Source organism: Rhinolophus sinicus, chromosome 16, assembly GCF_057876585.1.
Source record: "Rhinolophus sinicus isolate RSI-liver-muscle chromosome 16, RSI-T2T, whole genome shotgun sequence".
In the NCBI taxonomy this organism is placed as follows: Eukaryota; Metazoa; Chordata; class Mammalia; order Chiroptera; family Rhinolophidae; genus Rhinolophus; species Rhinolophus sinicus.
In genome coordinates, this window is record NC_142516.1 from 50333306 (window position 1) to 50353039 (window position 19734).

At 37.3% G+C, this 19734-nt stretch overlaps 1 protein-coding gene across 18 annotated transcripts in view; it reads right to left on the minus strand.

The window, feature by feature from the left end:
* Positions 1-19734, minus strand: part of LOC109446564 (uncharacterized) — a 125580-nt gene that overhangs the window by 21345 nt on the left and 84501 nt on the right. For 13 of the 18 annotated variants that reach the window (XR_012495728.2, XR_012495730.2, XR_016019308.1 and 10 more), the window contains 3 exons: positions 14767-15009; positions 13901-13988; positions 76-311 (listed from right to left, as the gene is read on the minus strand). The gene's annotated coding sequence lies outside the window, so the exon portion shown is untranslated. Of the gene's footprint in view, positions 1-75; positions 312-13900; positions 13989-14766; positions 15044-19734 lie in introns of all 18 variants that reach the window. The other 5 variants (XR_016019317.1, XR_016019316.1, XR_016019318.1 and 2 more) reach the window with 2 other exon arrangements.

Sequence of the window (19734 nt, forward strand, 5' to 3'; positions counted from 1 at the left end):
TGATATGTGTGACTTCCAAGGTTAGGTCATAAAACTTGATACAGCTTCCATCTGGCTCTCTCTTGGGATACTCACCTTTGGAACCCAGCCACCATATTGTGGGGGATATAAGCAGCTACATAGAAGGTCCACATGTAGCATGTTCCAGCCATAGCACTGTGGTGGTCCCGGCTGACAGCCAGTATTAACCAGCAGACACATGAATGAGTGACGCTTCAGTTGATTCTACCCTTCAATCTTCTAGTCGCCCTACTTGATGCCAAGCAGCATGAGATAAAATGTCCCCACCACACCCCATCCAAATTACAAACCTGTGAGAAAAGTAAATATTGTCATTGTCTTAAGCTACCGCTTTGAGGTGGCTTGTTCTACAGCTACTGGAATACTTGTCAAGTGTCTTAATTCTGTTTTATTTTCTGTCAACAGTTTAAGTTTCTTTTCACAAGGAAAACATTTTGTTTTTTAATTTTTATTGGGGAATATTGGGGAACAGTATGTTTTTCTAGGACCCGTCAGCTCCAAGTCAAGTCGTTTTTATTTTTTCAATCTAGTTGTGGAGGCTTCAGTTCACTGGCCCACGTGGGAGTCGAACTGGTGACATTAGTGTTATGAGCACTGCACTCTAACCAACTGAGCCAACTGGCCACCCCACAAGGAAAACAACTGAACAATTATTTAGCAATGATTTCATCTACAATGATTCATATATTCTGGTATCTGACTCTCAAAATAACTGCCCTGTATCCAGTATGCATTTGGTCTCTGTTTGACCAACATTGTGTGAGAGCTATGCCTGTTCAACTAGGGCAATGCAAATTCATTCTTTAAAAATTATAAAATACATACTCACAAAAATTCAAACTTTACAGATATTTAATAAAAAACGAAAAGTCCCACTTCATTGCCTAACTTCCCCTCAATTTCCCATCTTTCTAAGGTAACCATACCAACTCCAGTGTGTATCCTTTCAGAGACTCTTGTCTGCTTCTCTACACCTTTATACATACACACCCTAAGTATATATCTTAGATGTTTTCTACTATAGATCATGAGTTTATTTTCAGTATGTTGTTAAAGTAAGTCTCTTGATGACAATTACGATCAAGATTTGATGATGATGATTGCCATTTTTTGAGCTCTTACTATGTGCCAGGCAATGCAGAACATGGGTAGCTTGAAATTTCCTAATGTAGGAGTATTTATGCAACAGAAATTAGAAAATACTGACAATCAGGGATTTTGTTTCTGGAAAACCAATTGTTAAATCTACCAGCAAGGATAATGTTCCTCTTTGCTTATTGATAAATCTCTGGAACCCAGGACAGTGGCTAGCACATGGTAGGCACTCAATAAACAAATATTTGTTGAATGAATGAATGAATGAATACATGTTCCAATCACAGGTTCAAACAATATTCCTATTGATGCATTTCTGAAATAGTGTGACTTAACAATTTTATGAGCAAGCAAGCTTCCAAAATGCAATTCTAGTTATTTTTTCTTTTCAGATGTTTCTTTATTTAGATAATTAGATTCCTTTCTCTGTGGGTCACCAGAGTCAATGACATGGATCAAGTACTCAATTCACATGGAGGCACAGTTCCCCAGTGGTCAACTGGTCATTCTAAAATAAATTTAAAGCTTGTAACTAAAAAGTATCATCCTTTATTCCCTGGCCTCTTTTATCATCTTTTGTCATAGTCAAATATTTTTTCAGGGTGACTGAATGAAGAAAAACAAAACACACAGAAGTATACATGTACTATGGGTATATGTATGTGCATGAGCCCACACGTAGATCTTTTTGGAGGAATCTACATACATAATAAATAACGTCTTCCTGAAATAGAAGTGATGGGTTTGTGGGAGATGGGGAAGAAAGTGTGAATAATAAAATATAAAAAGGATAGCAATCCAGTCTTTGTTGTCTGACAGAGGAAGAAAATACTTGTAAGATGGTTGCCTCCAAATTTAAACATTACCCAGATACATTTAAGCAACTTATACATTTTAGGCCTAAAGAAGCCACGGCAATGATAACGATAGGGTGGAGGACAAAGGCAGTCCTGAAGAGCAAAACCATGGACATTATTTAACCATCATAATCTGCTCCAGGTTTCAGGTCACTGACAATAATTATGATATGTAGAATGATAGACATACACATGGCAGTTCCCTCTGCTAACCTTTTTGATTAACCTTCTCCTAGCTCCAAGAAGTTCTTTTGGGTCAGGCTGGATATGAAGAAGATGAAGGATAGTGGTGTTAGTTGACTCACCAATTATTCTTTAAAGCTGGTCCCTTTCAATGGTGGGCTAACAAATGGGCATTTAGTTTAATCTTTTCTTTTTTCACATTCCAGGAAATGTTAGCAATGTGTATTCTGTTTGTGTGAAAAAAACTCAATAGAGTATTATAAATAATGGTATGGCTTATTGTGAGAGTTCTACATTACCAGTGGAAAGTAGTTATTCTTGTGACGCCTTGCTTCTGTGACATATCAATAATTTCCACCACTGAAACTGCAGTCATGCTGGTAGCATTTCCAAAATCAAAGGAACTGGAAAAATGCAAAGAAGCCAGGAGAAGTTCTTGTATTCCCCCAGTAGAAATCAGAGAGAATGAAACGAAGGGAATGTCTAAGAAAATTTCTAGTATTCCAAAGCTTTTTTAGGTCATCAAAATAAACTTATGAAAGAATCTTAAATGAAAGAGTAGAAGAATCAAAGCAGGGCACATTGCAAAAGTCCAAGGAGGAGTCAATATTAGAAAAACCTAGTAGTATAATTCATTAAATTATAAATCAAAAGAGAAAAACAGCTTTCTCCTCCTTCTCATTCTATCTCCCTTTCTGAACAGTTCAGCCCAAAGCCATTAACCTTCTCCTAGGTCCAAGAAGTGTGGGTGTGTTGGAACTTGATTGGCATGAGAAGGGAATGCACAGGGAGAAGGCGGGGTAGTAGAAAGAAGACTGATTTTTATGCAAGAGTTTGATCACATAGGTAACTATCGTAAAGATAATAGAAGTCCGTTCTCTTACTCTCAGAGAAGGGAGTTACAAATGTGGAAAGGGAGAAAACTAGAATAAACCTATGGAGTTGGATTAGAGTAAAAATATCACTATAAATTCATTGTTTTCTATATATGGATGGATGGATAAACACGCAGACAAACAAATAATTTAGAAACTCACAGACATAAATGTGTATATATACTCGTACACATAAACATATATATATACACATATATATACACACATATATATGTATATGTACATATACATATACATATACATATACATATACATATATATATATATATATATATATATATATATTCTCTAGCTAAGTCAACTGAGTGGGGCTCAGAAACAGTGACACCCAAAGAGCAGTGGGTATTCTGTAGAGATAAAATCTTGGCTTCTAAATATCATTCTCCAATAAGAGAAACCAGGCTTCTTTGAAAAAATGTCTGGTTCTAGGGCTGGGGAAGGCAGAGTAAAGATGAAACTGGAGCATCTTCTTGCAACAGAGGGTAAGGAAATGCTCTAAGAATGAAGTGGACATACCAAAAAAACATAGAAGCAGTTTGATGGTGTTCCCACTGGTCAAATATGGGATAAGTTGACATCAAAATCTATAATTTTAGTAATGGATCATAACATGGAAAATTAAATATGAAAACATGGGCTCATACTAATAGAAATAAATAAATGTTTGTTGAAGAATGGGATATTTATACCCTTTCAAAATAACTCCACAAAATACAATTATTTAAAAGGGAAAAGAATAACTATATAGGAGAGAAACCTGACATAAAATACCTTTATCAAGTGATCACATTGAACATCACCAGTAATGAGACAAATTAAAATTATATACCACTTGTGAGATACAATGAGAACAATATAGTATCCTTTCTGTGATGATATTTCTGGCCAAGATGCATAACCTGAATAAAATCGTAAGAAAAGATAGAACTAAAACTGAGGAACAATCTAAAAAGAACTGATCCGTAATTTTCAAAATTGTCAAGGTCAATAAAGCCAAGAAAAGACTGAACAATTGTTCCACATTGAAGGAGACTAGAATTATGATGAGTAAATGCAACGTACAATTATTTTCTTCAATAACAACTTGATTGAGATATAATTCACATTTTATAAATTTCACCCTTCCAATGTATAAATACTTTTTAGTAGATTAACATAAATGTATAGCTATCACCACCATGTAATTTTAGAACATTTTCATCAACCCAAAAAGAAGCCTGTACCCAATAACAGTTACTCCCCATTCCTTTTTCCAACACCCCCAATCTCTAGGTAACACTAATTTACTTTCAATCTATGGATTTGCCTATTCTGAGCTTTTCATATAAATGGAATCATACAATATGTGGTCTTTCATGACTGGCTTCTTTCAACTAGCACAATTTTTTCAAAGTTCATCCGCGTTTTAATATGTATCAATACTTCATTTCTTTTTTTGGTCAAATAATACTCCATTATATGGAGACACCATATTTCATTTACCTACACATCAGCTGATAGACATTTGGGTTGCTTCCATTTTTTACTATTATGAAAAATGCTACTATTGACATATCTGTGTAATTTTTCTATGGAGAGCATAGGATTATGAACTGGATGTTACTGGGACATGCCTGTGGCATTTGGCAGAACTTGAATGGGATCTAAAGATTAAATGATAGTAATGTATCTATGAGTGTTTATTTCCTGATTTTGATAGTCTAGTATTTCTTGTTTGTATAAAATATACACTAAAGTACTCAGGGTTGATGGGGCATCATGAGAGCAGCATATACTCTCAAATGGTTCAAAAACAAAACAAAAAAGAGTTCTCTATACTGTACTTACACATTTTCTCCAAGTTTGAAATAGTTTCAAGGGAGACACAGACTTCCCCAAAACAGAAAAAAACACAAGAAAATTACAGATGAATACCCTTGAGAAGATAAATGTAAAAATCTTCAACAAAATATTAGCAAACCAAATTCAACAATACATTAAAAAGATCATACACCATTATCAAGTGGGAGTCATTCCAGGAATGCAAGGATGGTTCAATATCCACAAATCAATCAATGTGATAAATCACATTTTAACAAAATGAAGGATAAAATTCATATGATCATCTCAATAGATACAGGAAAAGCATCTGACAAAATTTAACATCCATTTATGATAAAAATTCTCAACAAAGTGGATATAGAGGGAATGTACCTTAAGATAATAAAGGCCATATGTGCCAAGCCCACAACTAACATATCCAACTGTGAAAAGCTGAAAGCTTTTCCTCTATGATCAGGAAAAAGACAAAGATGCCTATTCTTACCACTTTATTCAACATACCACTGGAATTCCTAGCCAGAGTAATTAGATAAGAAAAAGAAATAAAAGACATCCAGTTTGGAAAGGAAGATGTAAAACTGTCACTATTTGCAGATGGCATATTTTATATAGAAAACTCTACATACTCCAACCAAAAACTATTAGAACTAATAAACACATTCAGTAAAGTTGCAGGATACAAAATCAATATAAAAATGTCTGTTGCATATATATACACTAATAACAAGCAATTAGAAGTTAAGAAAACAATCCCATATATATTACAATTATATCAAAAAGAGTTAAAAACCTAGGAATAAGTTTAACCAAGGAGGTGAAAGACCTATACACTAAAAACGATAAGATATTAATGAAAGAAATTGAGGAAAACACAAATAAGTGGAAAAACATGCTATGCTCATAGATTGGAAGAATACTGTTAAAATGTCCATACCACGCAAAGCAATCTACAGACTCAATACAGTCTTTTATCAAAATTACAATGACATTTTTCACAGAAATGAACAATCCTAAAATTAAAATCCAATATTAACCAAGCAATTTTGAGAAAGGAAAACAAAGCAGAAGTCATCACATTTCCTGATTTCAAACTATATTACAAAGCTATAGTTATCAAAATTATATGAGATTGGCATAAAACAGATACGAAGATCAATGGAATAGAAGAGAGAGCTTAGAAATAAGCCCGTATGGTCAATAATTTACAACAAAGGAGCCAGGATTACACAATGTGGAAAAGACAGTCTCTTCAATAAATGGTGTTGGAAAAACTGGACAACAACACGCAAAAGAATGAAATTGGACCCCTTACACTATACACAAAAATTAACTCAAAATGGATAGAAGACTTGAAACCATAGCAATCCTAGAAGCAAACAGAAGCAATGAGCTCCTTGACATTAGTCTTGGAGATGATTTTTTTGGATTTGACATCAAAAGCAAAGGCTACAAAAGCAAAAATAAACAAGTGGGACTGCATCAAACTTAAAAGCTTCTGCACAATAAAGTATCAACAAAATGAAAATGCACCCTATTGAATGGGAGAATATATTTGCAAATCATGTATCTGATAAGGGGTTAATATCCAAACCATATGAAGAACTCACAAAACTCAATAGAAAAAACAAAACAATCAATTTTAAAAATGGGCAGAAGATCTGAGTATACATTTTTATAATGAAGACATACAGATGGCCAACAGGTACATAAAAAGATATTCAACATCACTCATCATCAGGGAAATGCAAATCAAAACCACAATGAGATATCATCTCACACCCGTTAGAATGGCTATTATAAAAAAGATAAGAAATAACAAGTATTGGCATGATGTGGAAAAAGGGAACCTTTGTGCTCTATTAGTGGGAATGTAAATTGGTGCAGCCATTATGGAAAACAATATGGAGGTTCCTCAAAAAATTAAAAATAGAACTACCATATGATCCAGCAACTCTACTTCTGGGTATTTATCTGAAGAAAATAAAAAGATATCTGCACGCCCATGTTCACTGCACCATTATTTACAATAACCAAGATATGGAAAAAACTTAAGTCTCCATCAATGGATGAATGGATGAAGAAAATGTGACTTTATACACATACACACACACACACACACACACACACACACATTGAGATATTATTTAGCGATAGAAAAGAAAGAAAATCTTGTCATTTGCAACAACATGGATGGACCTTGAGGGCATTATGCTAAGTGAAATAAGTCAGAAAGACAAATGCCAAATGATCTCATTTATATGTGAAATCTTAAAAAACCAAACACCCATACAAACAGAAAAACCAAGGTCATAGATACAGAGAACTGGTTGCTGGGGACTTGGGGTAGGCAATATGTGTGAAAGGTGTTCAAAAGGTACAAACTTACCATTATAAAATAAATAAGTCATGGGGATTTAATGTACAGCATCATCACTATAGTTAATAATACTGTATTGCATATTTGAAAGTTTCTGAGAGAGTAAATCTTAAAAGTTCTCATCACACACAAAAATATTTTTTTGTAACTATGTATGGTAAAGAATATTAACTATACTTACTATGGTGACTACTTTGCAATGTATGCAAATATCAAATTATGTTGTACACCTGAAACTAATATAATGTTATATGTCAATTATATCTCAATAAAAAGTTTTCAAAACACAGAGGCACACACACAGAGTCAACACTCACATAAACAGATGCTAAAAGATATGTGATAAAATTGAGCATTTACTGTTGATTTGTAAATTGTGAAAATATCTCAATAAATGGTTATTTCCTATATATATGTATATATATGTAGATATTTATATATATTTGGTTTGATATGTATCTTAAACCAAAAGTATGCTTAATAATGAAACATTAAGGTATTCCTATTAAAGTCAGTAACAAAACAAGAATGCCCATTACCACCACTATTATTTAGCATTGTTCTGGAATTTCTAGCTAATACCATAAGTCAAGAAAAAGAGATAAGATTCAAAATTACTTAAAAAACTATTCAAATGATCATAAATGTTTAGCAAGCTTACCAGTTAAATAACACATACACAAAAAACAACTTTCCTACAAATCAAGAACAATCTGATAGAAGGCCCAATTCAGAACACATTCGAGTTGTAATGCAATACAAAACTAAAAACCAAGTAAACTGGGAAAAATATTTGGGATATTTTTGCACTAAAATAATCACTACAAGCCATTAATAAAAATAAAAATAAAAATGCCCTAATAAAAAAATGAGCAACAGATATGAAAAATTAGTTCCCAAAAGGAAGAAATTAAAATGGCAATAGAGAAATGTAAAAAATTTTCAATCTCACTAGCTATTAAAATGCAAAATAAAACAATGAAATACAATTTATTTTTGTTCTTCAAACTGTGAAAGGTTTTTTTCTTTTCTTTTAATGATAATGGGGGCAAGTATGTAGAAAAATTGGTACTCGAACTGTTGGTGGTAACACACACACATTAGCACAATTTTCCTACAGGACAATATGACAAATATACAAATAAACTAAAAAAACTTTAAATAGTCTTTCTTTTTTACCCAGTAATTTCACTTCTAGGAATTTACCTAAGCAAAAGTGTATATAAACCTTAGATTCATAGATGTTTATTAAAGCATTGATTATAATGACAAAAAAATGAAAGCAACCAACCTAAATGGCCACTAGGGGAGTGCTTGAATAAACTACAAAATTTTGATATGATTAAACATTATGTAGCTAATAAGATGTTGTATGAAACATGTTCACAAAAGAGTTCAATGTCATTGCAATGTGCTACTGAGAATACATACGCATTCCTATGGTAAACTATTGTATTAAATACACTCAAAGACCTTGCCATTCAAAGTGAGGTCCATGGGTCAGCAGCACTGACATCACTTGGGAGCTTGATAAAAATGCTGGTTGTTGCTTCCATCCCTAGACGTAATGAATCAGAGCCGGCATTTTCCCAAGATCCCCATGTGATTCACATATACATTAAAGAGTGAGAAGCAGACGTGGAAGATGCCCTTTAACTCCCCACTTCTCCATTCATTTCAGGTTTTCAGAATCTCCTTTTGCTACTTCTCCTCCACCGACTCTTGCATGATCTACTAACTATCCATTTAATAATAACTTATTAAAGGGAGAAGACCTGAGAGTGATTTGTGATAGAATGGGTATAATCAACTTCCAAATTAATATCATCTGATAAATAGTTATAGTCCTTATAGGTGGGAGTTTGGGGTTGGGGGAGGAGTCCACTGAAATCCAAATGGGTGCGAATGCAGCCTCGTATACTCTTCTTGGACTGACTGAATCAGAAAATACCAAACGCTCTTACCTTCTTATATGATTCTCATTCATTAGTCCCATACTCTAGGTAACATTTTCCGGCCGCCTATCCACTGTTTAGGGCTGACCACCTGCTGAAGGAAAAACGGCCTTCTGCCTTCTGAGTAGCACATGCACATTCATTAGTGCAATCCTCCAGCACAGTCCTATTCTTGCACAGACATAAACATCCAGCTTTCAACAGCTGATAGTCCAGAAAGAACTTCAACCAAACAAGTAGTGGAAAAAGAACCAGACCTCATGTATAAGACAAGAACCAGAGCAGTTAATGACAACAGGATGTTAGAAATGGGAAAGCCAGGCCTCACTTCTTTGGCAGCTTCATCTTCTTCCAGTTCCCAGCTCACAATACTGTGTGCTCTGGAGCAACCAACTGCTTTCAATATTCTCACAAACTCCATTCTTTCTATGCTGTTCCTGCTACCTCAGTCTGGAATGCTCTTAGAGTGGTCACTGCCTGGATAACCTCTGCTCATCTGTTAAGACTCAGCTCAGGATGCCTCTGCTCCTCCAGGCAGCCTTCCTTCCAGCGCCAGGCTGCGACTTGTGCCTCTCCATTCCCTGGCACACTGCTTTAACCTCCATGGAAGCGCCCTACGCCAGTGCCATCCAATAGAAACATGACGGGAGCCACAAAAGTTTAAATTTTCTAGTAGCACAGTTTTTAAAAATTAAAAAGTGGCTTAAATTCATTTTAATTATGTAGTTTATTTAACCCAGCATACTGAGAATGTTATTTAAACAGGTAATCAATACCATATTAAAATTATGGATTAGATATTTTACAGTCTTTTATCATATCAAGTCTCTCTAATCCATTGTGTATTTTACATTTAGAGTGCCTCTCAATTCAGACTGGCCACATTTCAAGGGCTCAGTAGCCACATATGGTTAGCAGTGGTTGTATTAGACAGTCCAGCATTAAACTGAAATAATCTGCTTATGGATTTGCCTTCCCTACTAGAAGGTAAGCTACTCAAGGGATAGGTCAATGTTTTACTTGTAGTATCATCAGTGCTACATCAGTATCTGGCACATATTAAGCACTCAGTAAATGTTTGCTAAACTGAATCGACCGGAAGGTATTTTGAGAGAAGGTGGCATTTTAGCAGGTACTCAAGTGAAGAGCAGCTTATGTGTACTAGTAATAATTAGGATGATAGGAAAAATAGCTAACATTTTTGTCTTGGATTATGTTCCATGCTCTTTAAATGTATGATCTTCTTTAGTTCTCACAACAACCCCAAATACTCTTGTACCGTTATTACCTCCACTTTAGGGACAAAGAAACTTGCCCCAAATCATACAGCTACTAAGTGCAAGAGCCAGGACTTATTGAAATAGTTATAGAAAAACAAGGTAAATGATAATCAAACACACCTCCCCACACAATAAACAAAAAGTTGAAAATAAGCTATATTCACAGATGTTACATACCTACTCCAATAGGTAAGCCTCCCGAACCTCCTTTACCATCCCCAGCAGGATTTCTCTGGGGCTTTGTGATCTGCTGAGTTCTGCCTTGTGCAGGATATACCTCTTCCCAAATTTTTGAACCAGCCCTTCTTGACTTGAAATTTACTATCTTTCACACTTGCCTTCTGAGTTGCTTGCATTCCGCCTGTCTTATCAAAATGGCCGAACTTTTCACAAACCACTCCAGTGAATCAAGTCACCTTTCTCAGAGCCTAATCTTCTCCCAGTATCTGGAGAAAGAGTAGGACATACATCTTTCCTCCACCTGCCCCCAGAGGACCCCTTAGTCTCACTCAGATGTCCTGTGGGGAGGTGAGCAATCACTGCTGATTTGTACGTTTGTTTAAAGGAATGAGGCTAAATTGTGCTTCACAAAAATGATGCAGATTGTTTTTGTTTTGTTTTGTTTTGCTTTTGTGTACAAAATTTCCATTATCTCTAAACCTCAGGAACCAGCACCACATCTGGCAAAGGAAATAAAGTTGGAAACATAATAAAAGAATGGATTAGGAGAAGACTTGAAAACAGGCAACTGCATTTGGATTTGATGTGGTGGGAAATAAAGATCCCTGGAGGGATTCTGAGCATAGGACTAATGTGATGAAAACAGTGATTGAGGAAGACGAAATGCAAGCGGGACAAATTGAAGGGAGGGGCTAGAATCAGAGAGGAGGCAGTCATCCAGGCCTGGGGAGGCAGAGAGAACAAGGGAGAAAGCAAGGGTATTAGGAAAGGGACCCATGATTCTGTATAAATTAATTAACATATGCCCACCCCGAAGTCACTTTACTACCAAGTTACTACCAGTTTTTTATGCTCTCACTCTATTTGGGAAGGCAAAAATAAACCCATGAGGAGCTGAATATTTTCATTAAAATGATAAAATTTCATCTCTGTGAATATAATGGTTTAACTGTAACTATACCCTGCTGAGCAAATGAGCTTTATCATGAGCATGTGGAATAATTCTTGGTGCAGAAATGGAGCACAGAAAAATTTACATTATGCCCTTATTTACAGAATAAACAAGCACAATGAAAACAAAATACTTTTTTTATAGCAGCCTCATGTCGATTAAGCTCATATGACAAAAAAGAAATGGCTGTCCCCAAAGTGGCATTCCCAGCCCGAGAGTGCCCCTAACTCATTGCCCTATGGGAGTCTAAAAGCGCCCTATCCATGTCAGGTTCTATAGTGGCAGGAGGTATAATTTGACTCTCAGGTGGGCCAACAACATTTGTCAAAGCTCTATACCTTGAAACAGCACGGTACTGGCACAAAAAATCGACACGTAGATCAATGGAACAGAATAGAGAACCCAGAAATAAACTCACACCTATAATGGTCAATTAATCTAAGACAAAAGAGGCAAGAATATACAATGGAGTAAAGACAGTCTCTTCAACAAATGGTTTGGGGAAAAAATGAAATTGGATCACTTCCTTACACCATATACAAAAATAAACTCAAAATGGATTCATGACTTAAATGTAAGACATGAAACCATAAAACTCCTCGGAGAAACTATAGGCAGTAAATTCTCTGACATCACTCTTAGCAATATATATATTTGGATATGTCTTCTTGGGCAAAAGAAGCAAAATAAAAAATGAACAAATGGTGCTACATCAAACTAAAGAGATTTTGCACAGCAAAGGAAACCAAAAAGATAACGAAAAAGACAACACACTGAATGGGGGAAGATGTTTGCCAATGATATGTCCAATAAGGTGTTAATAGAAGGAACTCATACAACTCAACACCAAAACAAACAAACAGACAAACCAATTCAAAAATGAGCAGAGGACCTGAACAGACACTTCTCCAAAGAGGACATTCAGATGGCCAATAGACATATGAAAAGATACTCAGCATCACTAGTCATGAGGGATATGAAAATCAAAACCACAATGAGATATCACCTCACACCTGTCAGGATGGCTATCATCAATAAAACAACAAACAATTAAGTGTTGGCGAAGATGTGGAGAAAAGGGAACTTTTCTGCCCTGTTGGTAGGATTGCAAATTGGTGCAACCATTATGGAAAACAGTATTAAAAATAGAACTACTTTATGACCAAACAAACCCACTTCTGGGTATTTATTCAAAGAAATCCAAAGCACAAATTCGAAAAGACATGTGCACCCTATTCGTGGAAGAATTATTTACAATAGCTAAGATATGGAAGCAACCTAAGTGTCCATTGATAGACAAATGGATAAAGACGAGGTGGTACATATATACAATGAACTATTACTTGGCCATGAAATAGAATGAAATCCTGCCATTTGTGGCAACGTAGATGGACCAACAGAGTATTGTGCCAAGTGAAATAAGTCAGACGGAGAAAGACAAATACCATATGATCTCACTTATATGTGGAATCTGTAAAACAGACAAACAAACAAAACAGAAACAAACTCATAGATACAGAGAACAGACTGATAGTTGCCAGATGGTAGGGAGGTTAGGAGGATGGGTGTAAAAGGTGAAGGGATTAAGCAGTATAAACTGCCAGTTATAAAAATAGTCATAAGGATGTAAAGTACAGCATAGAGAATATAGTGAACAACATCATAATAAGTATGTATGGTATTAGGTAGGTACTAGACTTACCGAGGGATCACTTTATAAGGTATCTAAATGTCTAATCACTATGTTGTACACTTGAAACTAATATAACATTCTATGTCAACTGTAATTGAAAAATAAAAACAAATTTTTTAAAAAGAAGCAATCTGATAGTTCATCAACAGGAAAATGGATATACATATAGTGATCTGTTCATGAATAATTATACCACATAGCAGTTAAAATGAACTGACCAGCTCTATGTTCTGAAATCTAATGCTAAATTAAAAAAAAAAAACAAGTTGCAAAATGATATGTACAGTGTGCTTCCATTTATTTAAACATTTAAAACATACAAAATGACAGTACCTATTTTGAAAGATACATGTGTGTACAGAAGTGAGAAAGCATGCAAATTCAAGACACTGTTTATCGCTGGGGTAGCAGGAAGAGAAATGGGATTAAAGAGGAATCCAACAAGAACTTAAGTAGGTCTGAAGGAACTTGTCAGAATGCAGGATTGCCTAGAACTCAATAGTGGCACAGAAAGTTTTATTAGGTTCTCCTTATTTATTACTTGTTTAGTTAAAAAAAAAAAAAAAAATTGTTAAGTCACAAGTACTCACCTGAGACCAGATGGCTAATTGGCAGGTAATCTGGAAGAAATCCAGGGCAGGATATTGTCTTCTTTCCACATGGCTCCCAGTTCATGATCTGTTTGCAAATAAAGGATTTGCATCATTTTAGTCTTAATATTAGTAATTTATTTTTACCTGAGAGATATAGTTCCCCAAAGTGCATGAAGGCAACATCTGCTGTGGCCAGATACAGCACAAAGCACGCTTGCTCTGTCAGGCTGAGCTGTTGCTTCAGTTTGTTACTTGGCTGTTTTCCACCCTTGCCCACTCAAAATGCTGAGCCACTGAAAGGTCAGTAGAGAGAGAGATGATCTAAACATGCAAAAAGTATAATGAGAAGGAGAAGGAGAGGGAGGGAAAGGGAGAGAGAGAAGGAGGGAGAGGAAAAGGGAGGGAGAGGGAGTGACAGAGGGAGGGAGAGAGAGAAACATGCAGAGACCCTCCGCTTCAGATACCGGGGCTCTAAGAAAGCAGTATTCGTATGCCAATGAAGGTGAAGATGGCTCACTAAAAATCAGAATCCTTTCCTTGGAGGTCCTAGCAACCCAGAACACCTGCCTTAAGGCTTCTGTGTGTCCTCCCTCACCTCAGTTATTGCTAATTCTGCCACGCCCCTCAACCCTCAGAAAGCAAAAGTGGAGATGGACTTGAAAATAATATTGGGTTCTACAGAGGGAGAATCAGCTTTGCGTGAGGAAATAGACAAACTCACAGGACATGATCAAATTAAAGTCAAACTGCTGAGAAACCGTAAAACAATCATGGGGTGTACTTTAGACGTGTATAACTTGAAACAGTAGCATTCTTATAATCTTTAAGCACAAATGCACAGTCGAGCAGGAAGGCGTTCTTACCATTGTCTAGTCTATCTTATGACAAAAACAAGACAACACTTTGTCCACGACTGGAGAACCTTCGGCAGAGAGATTTATTGTATGCGTACTTTGGAAAAGTTCAGGACAGTAGTTTTTCATCCTTGCCTCCTTTCCTCTTCAAGTTACATCAGAGGCTCTTCTTTTTCTTCTCTAAGCAAAACTTCCAGGTCGGCTTCAGTTTTTCAGGTGGGCGAGCCAAAGCAATCTGCTGTTGGAATAGCACTGACAGAAAAAGATAATCCTTGCGGCAGAGGGCCTGGAAAAGATCATTCTCTGGAGTCAAATAGTAAACTTATGTTGTTATACCTTTTAGATACTTCTCACCCTGAAATGCCTACCAGTAATATGAACTATAAACATATTTTTTTAGTACTGCTGAAGAAAACTCAGCTCTGTGACAGAATACCTTTCGTTGTATCGAGAGCAAATGCAGCAATAACAAACAGTAATTGAGCACTCACTCTTCGGAATGCTTTACCTCATTTAGTCTCACCACCTTCTCAGGAAGTTACTCTTGCTAACCTCATTTTACAGATAAGAAAACAGAGACACAGGAAGGTTAAGTAATATATATCAGGTCCCCCAGAAGAAACCATAGAGCCAGGATTTGGACCTAGCGAGTGGGCTTTCATGTTCACCCTGTCCAGGAGGTGGTATTTAGAATAAGTGGATACAGCTTTTGAGATGACAGCACAAGTTACGTTAGGAGCATGGACCCTCCCTTCAGCTACAGGGGCTCTAAGAAGGCAGTATTCATATGCCAATGAAGGTGAGGATGGTTCACTAAAAATCTGAATCCTTTCCTTGGAGCTCCTAGCAACTGAGAACACCTGCCTTAAGGCTTCTGTGTGTCCTCCCTCACCTCAGTTATTGCTAATTCTGCCATGCCCCTCAACCCTCAGAGAGCAAAAGTGGAGATGGACTTGAAAATAATATTGGATAAAAATTGGAAGGCTTAAACTTGAGTTCGGTATTGCTACTAACTAAATGGATTCATTTTCCTCATCTGTGAAATGAGAAAAAATGAGGATGGTGAAAATCAAATCAGATAGAGGCACAGAGATCTGTGATTGTGCACACTGTGGGCACATGAGATTTTCTTTGTTCTGTAAATCAAAGCAGCCCGTTACAGCAATGTGCTGTAACCATCTATGCAAGACGTATATGTGGATCCCTAAGAGCCTTCCTCTGTAGTAGTATTAACTCTGGTCAAGTGGTTTTGCCTCCCCTTACCCACTCTGTAAGAGGACGGGTATCAATCACCAAACTCTCGTCCAACATTGATATCGTGTGATTTGTTTTGTCCCAGATCTAGGAGAACTGAATTGGGGTTTCTAAATGGTAGTTTAGGTACTTCCAGGCCACCTTATTCCCCACGGTACCCATTCCTAGGATCCTATCAATCACACAGGACCCCAGAAGAAATCTAACAGCCCAGAGATATAATTACAGTCATTCTAATTGTCCCCAAGTTCAACTGTTAGAGAAAAGAGAATTGGATTCTCTACCGAAGCAGGTGGATAGCTGGTTTAGTAGACATCCTGCTCGAAGCGGGGGTGGTAGCATTCCAACACTTTTTTCTGTGTAATGACAAACACATGAGGAATGTGAGACAGGATGACCTTTGAGGGAGCTTCCAACCTTGTGATCTCATGTGACTGCTTCACTGATAAGTATCACTTGAAAATGAGGTCAGGTATGACCAGCAATGGCAGGCTGAGAGCCAGAGCCAGGGGCTGTACAGGCTCCCTGCCTCTCTGTGTTGCTCTTTCCAAAGACAGACATGTCAGATGTGGCAGCTGTCACTTGAGGGAGTGACTGGAGTGTGGTCCTGAAGCAGCTGTGTGCCAGCAGAATGCTCCGCCAGGCCCTCCACAATAGGGCTGACCCCATTCCCAGGGAAGCCAGTCCCCTGGGGATGAGAATGACACATCCATTCTCAAAGGAAAGGGCATAATTAGTCACTGTGATCACAGTCTACTACACAGATCCTCCCCCAGCTATCCCATCCCCTGGCTTCTGACAGCCTGAAGCAGATGACAGGAAAATCACTTAGTGCAACACGTAGCCTGGCCAGCAGCTTTAAGATACATCATAATGCCCGTGGCAGGAACGGTTACAATGAGAGGAGCACGGGTGGCCTCCTGAATCACTGCGCAGTGGACACCTGTAAATGATTCTTTCTGTGTCTCTAGCAGGCCATGCTTGTTCCTGCCCGGGGCCTCTGCACTGGCTGCTTGCTCCCAAAAACGCTTGGCCCTTGGGTCGCTCACAGCTGGCTCCTTTCTGCAGTACAAATTTCATTTCAAATATCACTTTCTTAGGCCTTCCACACACATACCCTCCCACGACTTTCTAACACAACATTCCATTTTAGATTTCATATAGAACGTCTCATGATCTGAAATGATTCTGTTCATTTATTTATATTGTTTATTGTCTATTTTCCCTTTAGAATGTTAATGAGAGCCAACATCACTGTGGTCTTTTCTCATCTATTCCCAGCACCTAGAAAAATATCTGGCAGATAAAGGATTGACAAATATTAGCAAAATTAATTCGTTAATGAGTTGATTAATTCTATCTAGGACAGGAGTGTACTAGCACAAACAGGGTTTCCCTCTGTTCTGCGGCAGTGGCGAGATTTCAAAGCTTCAGGGTGGCTTTCACAGATACTTTTTATTATCTCACCATTTCATGAGCCATGCCCTGTCCTCTCCCCCATTAAAGATCTGAGAATCACTCTCTGATCCATAGGGATTGGCTTCTGACATCTATATTTATACGACATAGTTTTTTCACTTAGGAATGGATTTGGTTGCAAGTTAACAATAATAACAATGACCCATCACAGTGTTCTGTGATTTCAATAAATAAGTTATTTTTCTCAAGAAAGAATAAATCAGCAGGTGTGCAATCCAATGTCAGTGTGGCAGCCCAACCATAGAGGGAGCTTAGCTTTCTGCTTTGTACCCTCTATTCCTAGCACAAAACTTGCATCTGGTACTTTTTACACCATGGGCACAAAATGGCTGCTGCACCACCAGGCCTCCTGTTTGACTTCCAGAGAAGAAGGGTAATGCAAAGGGAGAAAGAGCCATGTCAGGTAAATCTGTTGTTTCTTTATACTGGGAAAACAAAAGCTTTCCCAGCATCCATGTCCAGCCACCTTCTGTTACATCTCCTACATTGGTACTTGGACACGTGGCCACCCCTACACCAATTATTGACAAAGGGAAATGAGATTACTATAACTCGTGTAACTGTCAAAATTCATCCTCTGAGGCTGGAGAAAGGAGCTATTTTCCTTGAGACCAAGGGATTGCCACACTTGCTCAACAAAATGCATCATAACTAAAAGGACTAGAGTAGATATTTGACCCAAAATTAGAGCTGAGACTTACAGAAACTGAGAGTTAAAGGTGGATCCCTTGAACTGTCATGCTTTTAGACTTTCCTAATGTTTGGTTGTGCAAATTGTTTAAATCCTATCATATGCTCAAATATCTTCACAATATATTCTCTTTTTTCTTAAGCTAGGTCAAGATACGTTGTTATTTAAAACAGGAGGGTCTTTATTATCAGCGCATCTAACTACCAACATTCGACATAGCCCATGAGGCTGTGCTGCACGGGTGCTGTAGGGTGTCAGACGAGCATTCACACCTCCCTCAGGAACGAGCCTTTGTACCGAACACTGGTGAGGTGACCCAAACACTTAGACATTATGTCATCAGCCCAACGACCTCCTCCCTCTTCCTCTCCACCTTCAGACAGTATTTGCTGATGTCCCAAGTGTACAGAGAACTCTGTTGGGTACTTAAAGGGGGGATGTACAATACCACTCACACTAACTAGTGGAGGAATGGGACTGCTGAGATGTCACATCACCAATCTATGACAAAGGCCAAAACATATCATGTCTTCTGATTAGCCCAGTACTGTTTTTCTTTTTTCAGCCATCTGATTATTCAGGCCAAACACACACACACACACACACACACACACACACACACACACACAGAGTGCCATCTACACCCCTACAGTCAAGAAAGATCCTAAAGAATGAAAAGCGTGGCCAGCCCACCTCAGTATTCCATCCCTTCTAACAGCCATAAGGAGTATTTTGTGGGAGGTTATAAGGATTGTCATTGAAGTATTCTATAGGGATACATCTCTGCAGATCTATGCTCTGTCATCTATGAACTTGATATATATTCTCTTTCAATGTATATAGCGCTTCAACATATTCAAAGTTTAGACAGAATTTTTCAAAATGTGTTGTTTGCAACTTACATGTTTTACATAAACAAATGGTTCCATGATCATATGACTTTGGAACATGATTAAAGAAAGTTAAATGCCTTCTTCACTGCAAGACATTGAAAAGCCTTTACTATTCCAATATGCATAGTGAGTGGCTAAGAGAGAGACTTAATATGTGGCATCTTCCAACTTTGTTTAACCACAAATATTTTTCCTTTGTGTATATTGAAAGGCTGGTGGTGATTCAAGAGATGTTTTAGGAAACACTGCTGGGCAGAAGGGACAGTGGTAAATCTTAGAAACTACTACCTCTTTTAAGTACCAAAAGGTATATTCTATGACTTGTCCAAACTTATGTGTACCCCTAGTGAATGTCACCAGATATTTAGGATCACCCCTTAGTCCACTGTTCCTGAGTTATACATCACAGCTGCTGTCCTGGGTGAGAAGTACACTGGTCTAGAAAGGATTGCACTTATGTTCTTGAACTGATCATGTTATTTCTACGATCATCAGGTTCCCCTTCTTCGACATGAACATAGTAGGTTGTGTGAGAATAAGGAGAATGACGTCATTACCGAAGAGTTTAACAGTCTATTATTTTTCTTTTGTTCCAACCTTTAATCAAAGCAATTTTCATTAATGCAAGGGTGAGCAAGCCACACTGACCTCGGTAACATG